Below are 17,239 nucleotides of genomic sequence, written 5' to 3'. Positions count from 1 at the left end.
TGAAATCCTCTTGAAGCCACTTCAATAAGTAAGATATTTCTTTCAAAATGTGGCTGGTATAGATATATTTTACTCTCTCTCTCTCTCTCTCTCTCTCTCTCTCTCTCTCTCTCTCTCTCTCTCTCTCTCTGTGTGTGTGTGTGTGTGTGTGTCTGTGTCTGTGTGTCTGTTGTAAAATCAGTGAGGTGATTGAACAGCATTTCCTATTTAATGGGGCATGCTACTGAGACTACAAGTCTAAGAACCTTTGTTTTGTCTGACTTGAAGTGTGGTCACTGGTTCATTATAAAGTAACTTAAGACTTTGTAATTTCCTGTTGTTCATTTGTTTAGCTTCATAGCTGTAAATTTGCTCCTATCTGCATTATAAAGCTTTAGTGTATGACTCTAAGCAGGGCAGGAAAACCAGCAGCTTTTAAAATACTATAATCAGTCAAATACAGCATGCATGATAAAAGGAGCTATGGCATAGTCAGCAATGTTTATTAATGCAACAGTAGCCATGAATGTTCAGTATCATGTAAAATAGAAGCAAATACATTTAATGTTGTCTGTTCATCCATATAACCAAGGTAGATTTTCCCCTTAATATGAAAATAATGTGTTATTTTAATCTGTATCTCCACTAGAGTTAATGGTGGTTGTTAAGCTAAACTAGAGTGTCTTACCTTTGCTAAATAGCCTACATTAAATGAGGAACAGTTAACATAATGCAAAGGGGCTACCATTAGCAAATAAAAGCCACCAGCTCTCTTACTGCATCATGTTGCCAAACTAAACAGAGTAGCAAGATAATGGTGGGAAAGTTGACACAGTTGTGTTGTTGTGAATATTTGCAGATAGTATCTCAGAAGAATGTGTTGACTCTTCAACATAAATGTTGCACTTACAGTAATTCACTCTTCTAACGAAATATTTGTACAACCTGTGCAGTGATTGGAACGTTTCAACATAAAACATGTATTCCAGCTGTCAGCATCTGATGAATGTGTTTACAGTAGTTTTACATTGTGCTTTTTTTGATCACAGCAGCTGCAAATTTTTCTTTCTTACCAGAGTCTATGTCTATCATTTTCTCAGATGGTGTAGTTCTGTCATCAAAAAGATGTATTTCCCAGCCATTGTAAGAGAAGACTTAACAAGATGGATGGTGGCAGAAATATTTTTTTGTGGCCGGGGATGGAGATCAGGTGGTTTGGTACGAGATGGGACTGAAAAGGGAAGAAAGCACTTTTCAGCATACTAACATGTATGTATGTTAGTTTTAATACCTTAACTAAGGAGTAAATTTAGATTTTTTTTTAAAAAAAGGCCTTTATACTGTTAAATATTTAGAAGGGAGAGAAGAACTTTTGTACACTGCATTGGAGAGAGTGAATGGGGACCCATAAAGCTTTGAGAAACTTTTTATTGAAAATGGATTTTTCTGCTGTATAAAGAGAGTTAAATTTAAAAGGTGAGTTGATGAGTGAGTTAGTTCAGATGTTTCTTTTACAATTCAATATTATTTTGGCGCGCAAAACCTCTCATAGTTGTTCCTCTTCCCTATTCCATCAACGCCATTAATCAGGTGGGTTCTCTGATGCTTATTTTGTTCTCTTGAAATAAATTCCTCATTCAGTACAATACATTAAATGGGGGAAAAAGTCGGACAGCATTTAAACTCCCAAAATTGATATCAAAACTTTTGTACTTTGACAGTTATAAGCCGTAGACCAATATGAAGACTTTATACTGCAGTTAATCGTTTTCCAGTGATATAAATATTGCATGTTGGAAATAGCAATAGGTTATCTTGCAGCTTTCATTTCCTGTTTTAAAGAGGTTTATTTTCTATCTTGTTGAAAGAGCTCAATTCAATACAGTGAACTGAAGCTACTGGAAAAGATTGCTCTGCTTCTACTTCCGAAGAAATACAGTACCAGTGTTTGTATTCTTGTTTTAAAGAATTCAAATGAATAGAAAAAGAAATCTTCCCAATGGAAAGAAGTTTGAGGTAGTCTTGGGCCTCATCAAGCATTTTCGAAGTGCTGCTGTGCTTTTGCTGCTAGGGCAGGATAAAGGAAGTGGGAACTTTCATTATCCCTTTCTTTTTATGTTTTTCCTCATGAAAATCAATTATCCACCCAGTGTAAGCAGAGGGAGGAAAATACCTAGAGGGACCCTCAGTTTGGTCTGAATCTTCCCTGCTAGTGGTAAGATGAACTGTGACACTTCCTCATCTACAGCCTCCTGCATCCAGCCATGGCAACTGTATCCCCCCTTTCCCCTTTTTAGATATTGGAGCTCTGGCCTCAGAAAGGTTGGCATTGTAAGAATTTCCACTGGAACAGGGACTGGTGGCGGCAGAGGTGAAGGAGATGGAACTCTCTCTCTAACTCTACAAAATGACTCCTGAGCTGTATTGTGGCCTCAAGGACCTTATTGAAGGGAACATATAATTACCCTGTTTCCCTGAAAATAAGCCCTAATATGATTTTCCAGGATGCTCGTCATATAAGCCCTATCCCCCAAATAAGCCCTAGTTATGTTAAACCCTGCCCTCCACCACTGTGCAACATTGTGCATCAACCAGAAGAAGAAGACATGACTGTAAAATAAAACATCCCCTGAAAATACACCCAAATGCATTTTTGGAGCAAAAATTAATATAAGGCCCTGTCTTATTTTCGGGGAAACAGGAAAGAGTACAGCCTAGATAACTACAGATTGTGCTTAAACAAAGTGGGGTGTTTTGTTTTCAAATTAGACCTATTGAATACCTGCATACAAAAGAAATTGTGGAACGTGCTATAAGCTGATTACAACTCACTAGCAAGGTGCCAGGGGCATGATTAGGTGTTTGATCAAGCAACTGCCATGCAACCAGCAGCTCATAAACCAGTGGCAGAAATTTCTGCCTCTGTCTCTTGTGCCCATATAAGTGTCCAATACAATTCTGGCCACAGTGTTTAAGCTAGGAGCAAACTATATAAAATGAATGCACAGTGGCATTTGGGCTGTATGGCCAACAATTTTATGAAGATAATTAAAATTTTTTATATCAATGTAGGCAGAAAGGTAACTTTTCCTGTCATGACATTGCAGTGAGGACTGGTAACGTTTGGAAGATTATCAAATCTTATTAAAAGATAAAAGATCAAACAATAAATGGTAGAAGTTTGTTTTTAATGGCCTTGCAGTCTACCGGTAGCTTGGTCAGGCATGCGTTCTGAGGTGAAATGTTCCCTGTCTGTCTCAGCCTTGAGGCAGATGTGAGATACTTAAAATATATTAGTTAATTAATTATTTTTGTGTTACTTTTATATTCCATTCCCCCTGCAAAGAACTCAAGGTGATGTACATAATCACCTTCACAAAAACCTTGTGAGACAGGCAACACTGGACAAGCCAAAGGTCTCTCCGATAAAATGAGGATTTGAATTTGGCTGTCTAGTCCTAGCCATACACTCTAGCCACAACATCAGGCTTTCATAGTGGAAGCTGCAGTCTGTTGTGCTAGCACCAAATTGATGAGATAGCCTGCCTTAATCCTTGTCTTGTCTACCTGCTAGAAGAAAACCTAGCAAATGTGAATTATATACATCTGTGCCAAATACACATGTGGGTCACAGCCTTGTTGAGTAGGTTCCATCTACCATATTAAGGCTATCCCTCCCCAATTGAGAAAACTCATTTTGGATTGCTCTGTTTTGTAATCTGTTACATTGTGATAACAGATTACAAAATTATATATTAAATATATTAATTAATTGTACTCTGTTACGTTGTGATAATTAATTAGGTATAACTGCTGGCAGTTTTCATAAAATGTTGCTGAGGAGTTTGAGAAAAATTAAAAATCGATCAACATGAATTTGCTTTCTAAATTTGTGGTGTTTTGAAAAACGTTAGCTATGCGTCTCAGACCTATTTACTGTGAGATGTTTTTTAGCATCAGTTGAAATATTCTCCTGGAAACAATTTTATGCCTGGAATTTTCCTACAGTACGTAATTTGATGGCTGTTGCTTGGTTCAGACATTGGTGACTGTGTGTGTTCAAGGTTTTTGTGCAAAAATAGTTTCAAGGTTTACATATCTGGATTTTTTAAAGTTCGTTCTGTTTCATCTTTTTCAAGATAAAAATATTTGGCTGAATAGAAGGAATGATTTTACAAGCACTCCCACATAGTTAAAATAATTTCACATTTTGGAACCGAGGTATGATTCAGGAATATGTCTTGTATTATCGTTTATTTCATTTAAAAATCTAATTCTGAACTGCCAGAAATACTGAGCTATATGTAATTGTAGTGAAACTGTTGAACTTTGGTGAAGAAATTTATCCACATCTCTTAAACTCCTGATTAAACTGAGAAAGAATTAGTGTAATCCACCAGTGCTCTTAAAAAAAGGTGTTAGAGTCATGGATTAATTCGTTCCGGCTGAAGGAAAAACACCACCACCCCCAAAGAAAAATAAAAATAAAACACTTCAAGCCCCTGAGCCTGCAAATAAAATAAAATAAAATCTAAAAATAAACCTAAACATAACCCTGTGGGTGTACCATTCCCAAGGTTGCTAAGCCACATGGGTGTTCTAGTGAGGGAAAACTCTCCTAGCATCCTGTGGCTGCTTCTGAGGAGAGGAGCTGCCACTATTTCTCCTCTTTCTAATTATCATAGAGAGCTTGCTATAGAGGCCTTCCCTTAGGCCAATCAGAGGGCTTGATTAATTGCCTTTCTCCAGACCAACCTTAATAACATGATGTAACCATTGTCCTATCTGAACTCTGTCTACTATCTGTAATGCTGTCACTACCTGTGACCTTGTGATGTTAATAAAAGGACAGTCTCCTGGGGTCAGGGCAGAGAAGAGACGGACAGGAGAGGGAGAACGGAGAAGACTTCTCATTCTGTAACCTTGAGTCGCCCACCAGGAGTACAGCGAGCGGGAGGCAAGCTGGGAGGCAAGTGGCTGAAGCACCCCAGCCAGCTCAAGCCTCCCGGTGCTGGGAGACCGCTGCCTCCTCTGCCCACACCGCTGCCACCAGAGGACCCAGCAGGGTAAAGCTCCTGGCTCTGGACCACCCATACCACATCACTTTCCCTAACTGTAGGGGCAAAAGAGCTACAAAGAAGCAGCCTCTTCGCCAGCAAAAGTTAGTAAATTTAAATTTCCCACCCCTTTCCCTTTCCTTTCGTAAGTGGAAGCTCCAGCCGCAAGTCGAACCAAAACTTTGCGGCCAGAGCTTTCCGTAACTCAAAATTTTCCTAAGTAGGGATGTTTGTAAGTCGAGGCACCACTGTAACTGTAATGTTTAGTTTTACAGATGTGACTGTATAGAGTTGCAATTAGAGAAGGACTGTTATATGACTCAAGTACTGACTTGCATTGGTTCTTCTGCTAAATAAAAATCACACTGATTTTTTTAAAAAGTCAACTGAAAATAATGATTTAGTTACCTTTGAGAAACAGAGAAGTAACTAGTTTTTTAATGCAATTACAACAGTAACTAACTGCTTTTGGGTGACCTTGCAACTACAGTACTAAATAATTAATTTTGGAAAACCTGTGGAAATATACTTTTAGGTAATTACTTTCAGAATGTAACTTTTCATGCTTTGGTTACAGTGGTATTTCGTGCACAATGGTAATTAACAAATGTTGTCATATTTGTTTCTGTTTGGAAGCTTATTGAGCATTTGTGGTATAATGAGTTTACCAAGACATCTCGCATGTTTAGTACTGCTAAAAAGAGATTAAGTTACTGCAACCAGTGGCATAAGGCTCACAGTAATCCCTGAAGATAAAACTGTCCAGAAGTAGTAAATGATGTCTCAAAGCAACTTACTGGAGAAGTTTAAAGCAGGATTACAGATGAACTTTAAGAAGATGATAATAATGCCTGCAGAGGAATTATATAACTTTAATATCAGCAATGAAAAAATTGAAATTGGTATAGATTTTCTAGACCTTGCTTCAGAAATCATTCCAAATAGCTACTGCAGCCAAGAAATCAGAAAAAGGATGAGATTTGGAAGAGCAGCAATGAACAAACTAGAAAATACCTTTAAATGTAAGGATGTACCTCAGGGGATGAAGACCAATATCATCCATATTATGATATTTGTAATTATGTTTCATGGATGTGAAAGGTGGATAATGAAGAAGCTGACAGGTGGAAAATCAATAGAAACTAAAAAAATACTTGATAAATAGTGTGTTACTTTGAACTTACCATGAGAAGTTAAGAAAAGACACTGACTGGTAAGGATGATAACGATAGGCAAAATGGAGGTCAGTAAGGAAAGAGGAAAACTCAACATGAAATTCCTTCAGTAAAGGAGGCCAGTAAGGAAAGCTTTCGTTTGCAAGACTCAAACTGGGCTATTGTTGATAGGATCTTTTGGAAGCCGTTTAATCCGTAGAGTCACCATAAGTTGGAAACCAACTGATAGCATATAAGAACAGTTTCGGACTATGTGATGAATGTGATTTTTTTTTTGTTTTCCCCAAACATAACTTAAAACAATTCTGTGTAATGCTATGTTATACACTGTGCCACTCATTTTGCTTTAGTTGTTGGGCAGTGATGGCACATACAGGACTTTGGAGTCTTGGATGTGCCTTTGTCACACTGGACGGACGTGGTGGCGCTGCGGGCTAAACCGCAGAAGCCTGTGCTGCAAAGTCAGAAGACCAAGCAGTCAGACACCTTTCAGAAGACCAAGCAGTCGTAAGATCGAATCCACGCCACGGAGTGAGCGCCGGTCGCTTGTCCCAGCTCCTGCCAACCTAGCGGTTCAAAAGCATGCAAATGCAAGTAGATAAATAGGGACCACCTCGGTGGGAAGGTAACAGCGTTCCATGTCTAAATCGCACTGGCCATGTGACCATGGAAGATTGTCTTCAGACAAACGCTGGCTCTATGGCTTGGAAACGGGGATGAGCACCGCCCCCTAGAGTTGAACACGACTGGACAAAAATTGTCAAGGGGAACCTTTACCTTTACCTTGTCACACTGTGATCCCTATCATTAGACTCTCATAACTGAGCACAGAGCAAAAAAATCACAGGCAGTTCTGTAAAGTCCACCTGCTTCCCCCCTCCTCCCACTTCTTTCTGGTTTTATTTCTCAATGAAACTGAGATGCTTTAATGACTTCATTCTGTCTCCTTTCTTTATCCTCTCCCATCAGATTTGAACTCTCAGGTTGATACAAGTGGACATGTTAAATATTTGTGTGTGCTCATTTAAATAAGTTGAAGCTAGAGTTGTGACAGTAGTTAGCCCCCAAAAGGATTTTTTTGGCTTTTTAAATATTATGGGAAAAGTGAGAATCCAGTGTTTGATTCCTACCCACCCCCCACATCTGCCGAACATAAGGGCTGGCTGAAGTCTATATAATTCTAGTATAATCACTTCTACATGGAACCTGCATGTCATTTTTAACTTGAATTTGTTATCAGTTTGATCCAAATTTACCATATATAGAATTAATGTACTCCCTTGCTGGGAGTATGCCTGAGATTTAGAGCAGACACACAGGCCAGTTTTTGCAGCTGTGTTTTATATGACATCTGGAATGCATCCACAGTACCAGCTGTAGAGTAAATGGAATAAAAGAAAACAATGGCAGATGAGAGGGATTCCAGTATGTTGTGTCATCAGACTTTTGGGGCTAGCCTAAACATCCAGGTATTGATGGGGAAATAGCCCTGTAGACAGGATCTATTATTTTGTTAGTTATTTATTGTTTTAATATCTGCTGACCCAAGCATATCAGTCCTTTTTTTAAATGAATATTTGGGTACTTTATGTAGGAATTTCTCAACAGTGAGTGGTAATTTTGCATTTTTGTCTGGCAAGTCATGAAGATTTATTTTCTTCAAAGCAAGAAGCATCTTTAGAAACTTTTGGAGCTGAAAGGAACTCTTTGTGCAGCTGACTTAGTCGTTCATCTGATGACAACGTTAGTTCTTTTTGTTTTTATTCTTAACATTTTTTATGATGCTTCTGTATCTGTATGTAATGTTCATCAAAGCAGCCAAGAGAACAATTTAAAAGTAAATAGAAATAAAATGCAACGAAATGTAGTGAATGCAAGTAAGAAACAAAAACTCACGAAACATGACAGGAACCAGTTTTCAATTCAGGACTGGAAAGGGAGTGGAATTGATAGTAAAACATGCTTGAAATAACACCATGTTTACAAGATGTCAGAAACACTGGGGACAGGGCTATGACGACAGCCTATCCCTATTCTCAAGCATATGTCTACTGAATTTTGCAGAGCCCATGGAAAGGCAATTTTTGCTGTAATTGCATCTCGAAAAAGAACATGGATACTGGGGATAGAGTGGATGCTATGGATTTCTCATGAGTGTAAACTTGAAAACTAATCTCAGATATTATGTGGACTGTGCTATTAAATGGCCAATGAAAGAAGTTTAGTTTATGTACCTTGTTTCCCAGCAGAGCTATAATGATCTGGGATGTTCCTTGGTTGTTGTTCACTGACGGGTCATGTACATCAGTGGTCCTCAACCTTGGGCATCCAGATGTTCTTGGACTTCAACTCCCAGAAATCCTGGCCAGCAGAAGTGGTGGCGAACGCTTCTGGGAGTTGTAGTCCAGAGAACATCTGGAGGCCAAAGGTTGGGGACCACTGATCTACATGACTGCCATGTGTTGCTCAGCATCAAAGCCAGAAAAGGGCTGACTTTTGAAGATAACAGAAAATTAGAATTTATGACTTTTATTTGTCTAGACTGTTGTGTTTCTTATAAAACACAAAATTACAGCAAAATTCAATCCAGTGAAATATTTGAAGTACTGAGGCAGCAGATATTGCTGATAAGCATAAGACATTTATTTGTGTTTGTTTCAGTAACGGTGCTCACTAACATTGTCATTTGCTGCTTTAAAACAACAACAAAAAAATGCTAGTTTCCCAGATGTTGTTCAACTACGAATCTGATTAGCCCTAACCAACATAGCCACTGGTGCAGAATAATGAGATTTGCAGTCTAACAACTTCTTGAGGGCCACTCGCTCCTGATCCCTGCATCAAACAAATGAATTTCCATGTTCTGCTTACATTATCATATAAACCTCAGTGGTTCCAACAAGCTTTCAAGTGAGAATGTTAATGATGCTGCTGTTATGAGTTGTATGTCTGTTGCTTTTTAGTGTATATTTATTTGTATTTGTTTGGTGCTAGGCATTTTATGGAAGGGTGTTTGCTTTATTATTTTAAACTTACAGCCACGTGCTACATCTTTCTGTCAGTTAAACTTGAATGTATAAAGGTAACTTTCCAGCTTTAATGTGTGGGCTATTACAATACTTTCGTAAAGTCTCCTGCTTAAAGCAGCTATTGTAGGTTTTTGGATACATGTATATGATATAAAAATGTTCTTTCAAGTATGTATGAAATTTAATAATTGTTTCAGATTGTCTTCTAAATGCTTTTAAACATGAAGAATGATCTTAAACTGTGCCATAATGGCTTGTGTAAAAACGTACAGCATGAAAGTTTATTAGAGGATTGTATTGTTGATGCTAGGGGTGATCTACTTCTTTTCTTCTTACCCACATCCTTATGTACTATATAATGAAGAAAGTGTTTTGTTATGATCCCAAAACAGGGAGCTGATGGTCACATATGTGTGTAATGTGTAGCCACACTGCCTGCTTCTGTTTTATAAATGCTGTTTATTCTTCTATATAGTGTGGTGCCTCTTTAAAAAACCGATGAGAGAATTGGCCAAAGTTGGCTGCTTCAGGCTAGAAAGCTAGACTGTTTTTATTATATTCTAGGCCAGCTTGTTAAGTGCCATATCATAGGTCACTGGTTATAAGAAATTGCCTCTGGGTGATCAGGCAGAGGAGGTTTTCAAAACTTGTTTCTTTTTATTAATTTGGGTTGCAATTGATCTAAAACACCACGGTACTGTGGATTGACAGAGTAGTAAGAATAAATTCTGTTCACATATTTGCATCTTGAGTCCATGATATACCAGTGTCATATAATTTCTGAGAAATCTATCACTAAAAGTAGCAGAAAACAGCACATGTTTGGTGTATGTATAGAATGTGGTGCTGTCTTGCATCCTACCTGCTTTAAACTGGGCAAATGGTGCTTAATGTTAATTTTCCAGACTTTGTATATCTGTCTCTTCCTGAATTTGGATTTGGAACATGCATTATTAAAGTGGAAGCAATGGTTTCAGACTTTTATAGCCCTCTACAGAATTATAAAGTAGTCATTGCTTTCAGAATTCATGTCCCCTGTTTCTACAATTGCATTCGACATATCTGTTATTAAGAAAAAAAGATGAGATAAAAGCAGCTTGTGTAAAGAAATTCCACGCATATGAGCACATTTCTAGAACTTAATTATTTTGTTGTTAGTTTTTTTTAATTCATACATGTTTATATAGTAGCAGTGCATTTGACATCACAGCCTCCAAAGGAGAAACTGTTCTTTCTATGGACAGAGTCCAGCAGTATGGCCTAGCAAAGAATAGCAGAGCCAATACAATCCAGTCTCTGGTGTGCCACAAGCTGACAGTCGCAGCTAAATGTGTCATGAAAAGGAATGAGGCAGGTTGGACTATTTTATTTTATGGCTTTTTTTTTCTTCCATCCATTATTAAATACATCATTCACAATGTCTTAGAATAGCCTTCACAGCAGTCTAAAAAAAGAAAAACACATTGTGAAATTAACACAATCTTGGACCTATCATACAATTGAAAAATATTGATGGTAAACAGTCAGTACCTACCCCACAAATAATCTGAATATTATTAAGTAGAAATCACTATCATGCCATAACAGAATCTGAGGTGTTGTGAAGTGCTACTGACTAACTGCAGATGCTCTCTTCCTTGCACACAATTTGTGATTTTTTTAAAAACCAGAATTTACAGAGTGGTGACCTATTTCTCACAGAGATTTGGGGCTCAACACTTCTTTGTCTAGAAATTAAGCTCTTCTAGCAAACTGGAAACACAGAAAACATATTTTGTTCCATTCCTTGGATTCCACACCAATCCATTCTTAATATTGCTCCTTAGCTTACTTGTTAAAAAACAACTCTCTACCCCTCATAGAATTAAAGCAAAACATGCAGCCCCCAATTGGCCAATTGTCTGCTAAGAAGCAAGCCTTTCCCTGTGACTTGTCAATGAAGTTAAGCCATCTACAATTTGACAAGATTTCACAGAGATTTTATAAACTACAAACTCTGGTTAGTGGTGTTGTTGCGGTATGCTTGTTTCTTAGCTAGTTTGCAAACAGCTGAAATTTATTTGCCCAACTATGTTCAAACAGTGCATGGAAAGCAAGGAAGTCATAAAAATGAATGCTGGCTTGGAGAGCATGAAAGGGAACTGTTATTATGCAGTTTACTGTACTTCCTACTCAATGGAGGTTGACCTGATGGCCCTTGGAGTCCCTCTTCGCTATAAAGTTTTGTGAATCTGCAATTTTAAGATTCTGTGACATTTCAGAAACATCAGATTCCATTTTATCTTCTGTAGACTTCTAAGACCTTAGCTAGCTGTTGCCCTGAAGAAAGGAGGAGTTCGTATAAACAGTAAAAGAGGAGTATTAATTATGAATCTTCTGGTTGTTGTTGTTGTTGTTGTTGTTGTTGTTGTTGTTGTTGTTGTTGTTGTTGTTTACCTTACAGTATGGTTGCTGTGAATCATAAATTCCAGGAAAGAGGTTTCAAAGAATGATATTATAATATCCTTTTAGAAGAACTGATTAATAAATATGCCTAGGTATATCTGCATATATTAGGAAGCAGAGATTGGCAGACTTACTTTCTTGGAATACAGCTCCTAGAATCCCCTAGCCAACATGGCCAGTGACTTTTATGTCTGAGATACTCTAAATTGTGTTATCCAAAAAGTAAAATTTCAAACTCTGCAGTGAATCTTATTCCATGCTACACTGTGATCCATAACAGTGACACCAAACAGCAGCTAATTGAGGTGGGCATTTAGGAGAAAGATGGAGTATGTGTATGCGTACATATGCAAAAAATTATATATGTTGAACAGATTTAAGCTCAGATACTTTCTAGTTATAAAAAATAAATATGTATTTCTAAACAAAATAATAATTTGATTTCTACAGTTTGGCCTCACTTTGCACTATATTTCCCCCCTGAAGATAAAATGATATTGCATCACTGGCATGGGATTCCTGTGGCATTCTCATGGATCTGAATGGATTTTTTGCCATAAATAAAAAGTGATGATAAAAACACCCTTAACTATCACAGAAGTCCACAAATATTTATTATTCATTTATTTATTTGTACCGTGAAGGTACCTGGTTCACTGCCTCCTGTTTATTCCAAAAATAGCCTCGTAAGGTAGGCTTGACTGAAAAATACTGACTGCCCCAGCAAGGATTTGAATTCAGATTTCCTTTACCCAATAGCAGTACTCTAATCACGACATCTTGGATCAGTGGTTATCATACAAATGATACCAAGGTTGAAACATATTGGTTGACAAACAGTATGGAGTAATGAATGTTTCTAATTTGCATAATATGAAAAGTCTATATTCATTGGTATGCAAATTTGAGGTTAAAATGCAGTTGAATTATGGCAACTCTATTTCTGGGGCAAATGTTTCCTAAGGCATGGGTGAAAGAGTTAATTTTCACTTCCCTGCAGCTCTATCCAATATACTTCCATCTCTTTCACACACACGCATATATATTCACACAAAGAAAAGTCTAAAATTAACAAAAGTTAAACATTATCTAACAGCAAAAAATGTTGAGCTTGGGAGCAAGATAACTTCTTGAAAAGAATTTGGTTTGGAATCATCTGAAGGGTTTATTTTATTGCCGGAATTCTCAGCACACATGTTATAAAACGTTTTAATTGCCCTTCTTTTCTTTGAAGGAAAGCCAGAAAATTAGGTGAAAGTTGGCAGAACATTCGAAAGGTACACATTTAAACTCATTTTGGTTAATGTTACTTCATGAAATCAAAAGACAAGTTATTTGTTTTTCTGCTAGTAAGTATGATCTAAATCAAGGGGCTGTCAAAAATGAACCTCTATAGAAGATGCTTTTTAGTTAAGAAAAGCTTTTAAAAATGCTTCTTCTTCCATCTCTTGTTCAAAAATCAAATTATGTCTCTGATTCTGAAGCAAAATTATCATTATGTTAAAAAGGTGAATATTACCCCTTCCCCTCTTCACCACAGTGTGTCCCAGTAAAAAAGGGCCACTAGGCCATTTTTAGGGGGCTAGAGTGGCTGCTATAGGAAGCATGTGTCTGGCATAGCCATTTCCCAGGGAAGGCTAGCCAGGTTCAATCCACCTAAAGCTGGTTGTAACAGAATGAGTAGAAGGAGGCAGAATAACACCCATCCTCTTCCCTTGGCCAGTGAGCGCATGCAGGATGGAAGGGCTCAAGCAATTCCAATGTTAATCCTTGTTTTATGATTACTTAAGGGTTGGATGCAACCTATGTGGTTTTTAGTTTGATGATCACATTGTCAGAATTCCCAGATTTGTAGATACATAGCATAACGAAGCAATCCTTTAAAGCAGTGGTTTCAACACTTTTCGAGGTACAAACCCTTTTATAATGGGCAAGTAACCTGTGAAATGGTTAAGGTTTCTGGTAACTGCAGTTCAAGAACATCTGGGTTACTCAAGTTTGGGAACTGATGCTCTAAAACAAGGATTCTGTTCAGACAGATACCCTAGTATAAAGGGGAAGGGGACTCTAATCTTTTGTACATTATTTTAACTTATGCCTCAGCAATCATAACATCTGTGTTGCAACCCCAAAACACTGTTTATCCTGCAAATGGCTGAACTTACGCTGGTAAATTGCTGCAAGTTACAAATTCACTGACATTGTAACTCACAGCAATTTGCTACAAAAAGTTACACAAGTGCAGTTAATATCAGCAACAGGAGTTTGGCCCATGAACAACAGCAGAGATGGACAAAGTTACATTTTTTGGCTAAAATTCCAAGAATTACCCCCAACTAGCATGGACTCAAGCTTTGTTGGCTAGGTGTTCTGGGAGCTATAATCCAGAAGGTAACTTGTCCAATCTGAAGGCAAGAATAAACAGTTTCATATTTGCAGCATTCGTATTATCTTACAGTGCAAAGCCAGGGACTTCGACAATGATGAATGCTCTAATTATCTTGGCTTCTCCTGTTGCTTATCCATGAATTCACTTAGTGCTTCGTTAAAGCTTGCTGCATGATTGAGTACTTTTAAAACCATTTGTAATATACAACTTTGCAAATATAACTCCTTTTCAGATTCTGTTGGTAGCAAGATCTTCTAATTCACTCAAAATCAAATCTATGCAAATATTCAGTGCTTTGTTCCCTCAATTACCATGACAATGGTTCTGTAAGCTTTTTTTTAAATTGGGGGAAAGATCAGGGATCCACACTGGGAGTTTTTCAGGCAACATTTGTGCTCTGTTGCTTTAGCTATGGACATCCGCATTGAAAGGAAATAATAATCAAATTAGTTGTTCTTTAAAAAAGAACATAGCATCATAAATATAAGACTCTGTTCAAACAAATTGTAATTCAAGTGTGCTCTAAAGCACATTGTACTTAATGTACTACCTGGTTAGATGTTCCTATCACATTGTGAATATCTTCATCATCTTCTCATAAATTCAGCCTTGGCTTCATTCCAAGGTTGATTACTTTTTGGGAGTTGTCACCGTTATCTTTATGGGATTATAATGAGGATTATAATGATTATATAGGATGACAGTGAGTGTTTATATTTCCAAAGAATCAGGCATGCTTTTTCTGAAATAAGTTGTTCCTGCAGGCAGGAAACCTACTTTGAGCAAGACATGACTTTACTTGCCCAGTTAAGGTTTTCAGCTTTACTTTGTGATAATAATGCATGTCTGATTTTGGTACCTGACATGGTTTCATTATTGTCTGCTTATTTACAGGGTCAATGCATAGTGCTTCATAGGAAGACGAATGTGGTTTCAGCGGTATATGTACTGTACAAAGTTTAGTGATAGTTTTAGTATATTGAGCCATTTTTGCTTAACATCTGAAAGAAACTGCTACCAATTTAATGAAATATTGGCTTGTTTTCTGTGCAGGGTGGATTGATTTAAGTCATGATTTTAAAAAAATAAATGGATTTTTTTGACAATTTAAATTTAAATAATTTTTTTAAATTGTGACTTAAATCAATTTCATTTTAAAAAATCATTGATTTTCATCCATCCTGTTTCTGTGTCTAATAACTAGTAAAGATAGTGTCATTACATTTCTTTTACACCTTAGTCATAGCAACATATTTTTTCCATGATGCGAAAGGGCTGTAGCTTTGTGATTGATCAAATGGTATGTATGCAGAAGGTCCCAGGATCTGTTTCTAGTGTCTCCAGAAAGGGTTGGGAAAATTTCTGCCTAAATCCCTGAAGAATTGCTGCCAATTAATATTGGGGATACTAAGCTAAGTGGCCCAATGGTCTGGCTAAGTATCAGACAACTCTCTTTACTACCTTGCATATTTTCTTCAGAAGTGAATCCCACAGGACTAAACTAAGTTGTTAGTTCCAACTAGACCTGTTGGTGTATTGAATGAATGGCAGTTCAGTAGGTCTAGTTCAGTAGGTCTAATCTAGTTAGGCTAACAATTGGATTTGGCTCACTATGTTTAATGGGGTTTAGTCTTTAAAAAAATATGGAAGTTTTTTTTAAATAAATCTTCAATATACTCTCTCTCTCTTTCTTAGTGCATAATATATGGTGTGTTGTGTGTTTGCTTTACCAAACTGTGCATCTATGATGCAGAGTTTAAATGCTGAAACTAGATGCTCCATTACATTAAAATTTTCACAGGCTGCCAGAATACCTGCTACAGTTCTGACAACCATTTATATATAAATCAAGAAAACCTGTTGCTTTGGGGTTTGAAATTACATTTTGCTTATAAGTTGAGAAGTGTTTTCCACTCTACTATAATAAAGATCTCATTTTGCTAGCAAGCTCACATACTTAATGGATGACCTTAAGCTAAACAACTAAAATACTACTGCTTATAAAGAAAAAAAATGAGTACAAGGAAGAGATTCTTAATTTAGGCACCTTATTTGCTTCGTAACTGGCAAATTTGTAAAATATTTGTTCTGAAGATATTTAAGCTAATATTTCCTCATTAAACATTGGAGGCAACTGGAATAACAGATTATATGAACATTTTGGAAAACATTTGATAAATTTGTGTTTACCTGTGTCTCAGACTTGGTCCTAATGGAATTCATGATGACATGTTAAACAGCGCACTTGATACCTGTCATGCACTACAGTCCTGAAGAAATTTTTTTTTAAGAGGCCTCAGTGGTTTATTATTATTTTTTAATCATATACTGTGTGCCCACTATTTCAATGAATTTTTGAAATGAATTTATGGCTGAATCTCACATATAGATAAACCACTTGATCACTTGTTATTGGAGATGTAAAGAATACTCACTAAATTCTTTCTTGTCATCAACTTCAGCTGTCTTGGCTTGGTGAAGAATTTTCAATTCTCACAAGATTCTGCCCCTCCAGGGAAAAGTGAAATAAGGGGCATGATTTTCCTCATCAGGTTCTCCGTTGTTTTCACATGTTGTTCCTCTGCAAAACTAGTGTCATTTCCCTTTGAAAAGCAAAGTACACATAAGCAGTGAGCATGGAACTGCTGGATAGTTCACTTCTTAGGCCTCTGGCTGCAGAGCCAGACACTTGAGAGTTCGATTCCCCACTGTGCCTCTTTGACATGGACTTGACTCGATGATTCATAGGATCCCTTCCAGCTCTGCAGTTCTAAGATGATGATGATGATGATGGTAAATCTACCTGATTGTTAAAAGAATTGCTTCATATTGTCTCTACTTTTTAAAGTTGCCTTTGCAAATAAACCGTTAGTGGTATTATAGCATTGTCTTATAAGAAAATCTTGTAAATTTACCCATTGGGGAGAAAACTTCCAAATTGTACATTCAGACCTTTGAGAGTGAGATAAATGAAGACTTAAAACCCACTATTTTGTACTGACCTTCATACAGTGGGTGGAATGACTGCTTCTATACATGCAAAGTGAATTTCGACATTTACCTTAAGTAGCAGCCTAAACGTACATCTCTTTCCCTGCCCAAGGGGAAAGTAGCACATCCGGAGTAGCTGATTGGATCCTGTTGTTTACTGTCCACTTGACTGAA

At 37.2% G+C, this 17,239-nt stretch overlaps 1 protein-coding gene across 2 annotated transcripts in view; it reads left to right on the top strand.

The window, feature by feature from the left end:
• Positions 1-17,239, top strand: part of PDGFC (platelet derived growth factor C) — a 144,701-nt gene that overhangs the window by 51,939 nt on the left and 75,523 nt on the right. The window lies entirely within an intron of this gene.

This window comes from Pogona vitticeps, chromosome 5, assembly GCF_051106095.1.
Source record: "Pogona vitticeps strain Pit_001003342236 chromosome 5, PviZW2.1, whole genome shotgun sequence".
Classification (NCBI taxonomy): domain Eukaryota; kingdom Metazoa; phylum Chordata; class Lepidosauria; order Squamata; family Agamidae; genus Pogona; species Pogona vitticeps.
The sequence above is the reverse complement of the archived record's forward strand: the minus strand, read 5'-3'. Positions and strand labels throughout refer to the sequence as shown.